The sequence below is a fragment of the Bidens hawaiensis genome, unplaced genomic scaffold (genome assembly GCF_021521415.1).
Source record: "Bidens hawaiensis isolate Kalapana, Puna unplaced genomic scaffold, B.hawaiensis_p1.1 tig00038105_1, whole genome shotgun sequence".
Taxonomy (NCBI): domain Eukaryota; kingdom Viridiplantae; phylum Streptophyta; class Magnoliopsida; order Asterales; family Asteraceae; genus Bidens; species Bidens hawaiensis.
This window is the reverse complement of record NW_027496674.1, coordinates 1,680-5,782: the sequence shown is the minus strand read 5'-3', so window position 1 is coordinate 5,782 and position 4,103 is coordinate 1,680. Positions and strand designations below refer to the sequence as shown.

Here is a 4,103-nt window from a genome sequence, read left to right as displayed (position 1 = left end):
GCTTGAGCGCGGGTCGGTTCGGTTATTAGGCGAAACCCAAACCAAAATCAAAACCGAAGCAATCGGTTATTTGAATATGCAAACCATTTGGTTTTCGGTTTTCCGGTTAATTTCGGTGATTTTCGGGTTTTTTTTCAATTATGTGTTGACATTGCAAAAATAAAAAATAATAAAAATGCATATTTTAAGCTTGTATAAGAACGTGTTAGAGTACCACAGGTCACATATATATTGAATTCAAAAAACAAAAAATAGGCATTTGTTACGTGGAACTATACGAATACAAAGTTGCTAAATAGAGTTTAAAAATTAAAAATCATTAAAAGTTTAGTCCTGATCTTCATTCACCATCTTATTTATTTATCTTAAAAGTTTAGTCAATTCCTTATCATCTTGATAATCTTTCTCATAAAAAATCGGTTCGGTTCGGTTTTTTAAAAATGGATAACCGAATCGAAACCGAAATTTCAGTTTTTCAAAAAAACAAAAGATTAACCGTCGGTTAATGCTTCGGTTCGGTTTTTTTTCGGTGCAGTTTTTTTGGTTAATTCGGTTTCGATTCGATTTCTGTTCTCCCCTAGTTGGTGCATACTAAAAAAATACACTTAATTGTCTTAGTCTATATATGATTCCTGCCTAACTCGCCTTTATCTCAATTACAAAATCTTGCAGGTGCACTACCAAGTCATCGGAAAACTCTTCTGAAGCGTTTTTGCGCATAAAACTATTGTTTACCAACAACGAGCTTAAATGTTACCGGGGGGCAGAGATTGAATGCAATTCCTATCATCTATGTTATTAGTTCAACTGTCCATTTACACATAAACATGTCAAAATAGCTACCTCTTATCGGAAAAATATTTCGCTACTGACTTTTAAGGAGATCCACACAAAATTTCTGCATGTTTGTATAAGATGTATGAAAAACAAACGTATCTAGCATAGTTTGTTCTACTGCTTTTTTGCTGTGTCATCATGTTATCTATATCAATGCTTGTGTGTGTGCGCGCACTCGCACGTTTCTTTTCTCTTCTTTTAGGTGTCGAATTTTTGCTGGCTTTTTGTAAAGTTTTTGGGTGAAGTTTTAATTTTGCAATTGCAAATGCAGGTATCATACGAACTGAACTCATACTAACTGAATCCTCTAAGCGTCCTGGGCGCAACGCTTCACTATATTATACAATGCAAAACATGTCTCTATGCTAAGATGTCATCATTGGATAAGATTTCATTATTACTCAAACATTTTTCTTTGTAGTTAGTCATGATTAACATCTTATTAGAATTACATTTTTGGTCATTTAGAGATTTTTTGGATTTCTTTCATATACACAATTTTGTACATATATGATGAAAACGTCAAGTTCATACCAACTAAGTCATATCAATAATGATTGGAATTAATGCGTTAGACATATACTCATACGCGCCATACACACTACTACTACGCCTGTTTTTGGATGGATGGTATAAAATGTTCAAAACAAGGAACGGGTTAACTGGTAATAAACAATAAAATTGAATCTAATGTTAGTTGGGACACCCGCGGGCTCTTCTACTAGTAATCTTTGAAGCATATAAGAAAAATAATTGGCGCGATATATGCTTGTTGAAGAAAGAAACAAAAATGACCCTTCCTTCCCAAAGAAAATGAAGAATATTAGTGTTACTAACATGTGACCCAATATGATGTTGCAAACAACATACTATAAGTCTATAAGACACTGTTCTAAAGCAACACATCAGCTAATAAGTAGAACATAAAGTTAATTGATCTAAAATGTAAATAGTATAGTAATAATACCATGTGAGATGAGATGAAGATGAAGATGAAGATGAAGATGAAGATGCAGTTTGGGCTAGCGGCCCATCTCTATTAAATTAAAACATAAAAACCCTAGGACCGTTTCCTTGTTCATTTCTTCTGCCTAGGCTAGTCTTCCTTCGACATCCAGGTTTGCTCTCTCTTATTATCTATCTGCTGCCAGCTAATCTGCTATTTTTAGTCTGGTTTGATCTGGGGTTATTTATTACTATACTAACTGTTGTTTGATGAATTAATTAGCTAGCTACATTCTGGATGGATTTAGTTAGCTAATGATTCATCATATGTGTTTGTGTAATAGATGGCGACTGGGCATGAGCTTTATTTGCAGAGACCTAGTCCAGCCGCATACTTGATTCATATAGGACTTGTTTATAGATTGTCACTGACGTGACTTCATGACAAATAACAACTTAATAATGTGTCGATATGTATTTTTTTGTACGACTCTCAAATTGCAAAAAAAAAAAATTGCTTTTGTTTGTGCTTTTGAGCTGTAGAAAATGTTTCGTGGCTTGTGATTTTACTATCAGGTTGTAATGACTCTGTCGAATCTTGATATTGAATTTCAGCAGTCTGTCTTTTTCGTCTTTTAAAGTCTGCTGAAGAAAATGGCTTCTCAATTGAGCAAAAAGCGAAAGGTAAGCAACTATTCCAAATTGATATTATGCTTATTTATTTACTTACATAGATCGTATTCTAATTTACTTACTGCATATCAGTTTGGTGGCTGATGGCGTGTTCTTCGCCGATTGAATGAGGTCCTCACCAGGGAACTTGCAGAGGATGGCTACTCGGGTGTTGAAGTCAGGGTTACACCTATGCGCACAGAGATTATAATCAGAGCTACCCGTACCCAGAACGTTCTTGTAAAGTTCTAAGCATTGCTTATTAGACATTTTAAGCCATGGTTTATAAAATTGATTATTATGCAGGTGAGAAGGGAAGGAGAATAAGGGAGTTGACTTCACTTGTTCAGAAGAGATTTAAGTTCCCCGAAAACAGTGTCGAGCTCTATGCTGAAAGAGTTAACAACAGAGGCTTATGTGCCATTGCTCAAGCCGAGTCTTTGCGTTACAAGCTTCTTGGAGGGCTTGCTGTTCGCAGGTTTCTGAAACCTTTTCTTTTTCTCCCTATTTATCAACTAATTTGCAATTATTAAAGTCGCCATTGATAATTTTTTAACAATGTATTAAAGTAGATTGAGTTTAGTAAGATTCACTTAACTGATGTTCTGTTTTCAGGGCTTGCTATGGTGTTTTGAGGTTTGTTATGGAGAATGGAGCTAAAGGGTGTGAGGTATGTGATTATTATATTGTTATCCTTTTGTTACTTTATATGGCAAAATTGTTACATTTTTCAACTCTGTGTATTCACTATACTTCAGGTGATTGTTAGCGGAAAGCTTAGGGCTCAGCTGTGCGAAAGCAATGAAATTCAAGGATGGATACATGGTATCATCTGGTCAACCAGTCAAAGAATATATTGACTCTGCTGTCAGACACGTGCTTCTTAGACAGGTTTACCCCATGTATACTTTTCTTGCTATTTTGATGTTTTCATGTGCACACCCTCTAGAGTTAACTAACTAAAATTTGTGTAAAACAAACAGGGTGTTCTTGGTATCAAGGTTAAGATCATGCTTGACTGGGACCCAACGGGCAAGCTTGGGCCCAAGACGCCATTACCTGATAATGTTGTAATTCATATGCCAAAGGATGACGTGGTTGCGCTCCCACTCAAAGAGGTTGAAGAATACAGGCCACCACTTGCGCTTGGTGATGAGCCTTTGCCCATGCCGGTACCTGTCTAAATCTTCAGTCGCAACATAAGGTTAGCATCTCTGGCGATCCAAATACTTTCCAAGTTTTGGATACGCTGCTGGTTTTACTTGGACAACACTTTTATTTTCTTTACTTAAGGTTTTTATGAACCACTGTAGCCGAGTTTTGTGAATTGGATGGATAATGTAAGATTTTATTTTGAATTCCAATGGTTATTTTAGTTTATTTCTGCATTTAGTGGGACAAAACTACTTGTTTTTGGTTGGATGTTTTGACACTTTTTATAGGGTGCCATAGCTCTTTTAAAAACACGTTATATTATCATCTTATAAAATCCTTGTAAGGACTAATAACTAACTGCAAATAAAAAACGATATCAACTCGGTGGTAATGCTTACTGACCAATAATGTAACAGTCAACTGATCAATTTTACTGAACATAATCTTGTTGCTATAAGAAATTATCAACACAGCTTAATGCTATAACTTAGTTT

The 4,103-nt window shown here is 35.4% G+C and overlaps 1 pseudogene across 1 annotated transcript; it reads left to right on the top strand.

The window, feature by feature from the left end:
• The first annotated feature begins 2,732 nt into the window (after positions 1–2,732).
• LOC143590028 (small ribosomal subunit protein uS3z-like) lies at positions 2,733–3,657 on the top strand (annotated as a pseudogene). Its single transcript, XR_013145392.1, has 4 exons — positions 2,733–2,932; positions 3,070–3,124; positions 3,213–3,345; positions 3,438–3,657. The product of XR_013145392.1 is annotated as a small ribosomal subunit protein uS3z-like (transcript).
• The last annotated feature ends 446 nt before the right edge of the window (positions 3,658–4,103 follow it).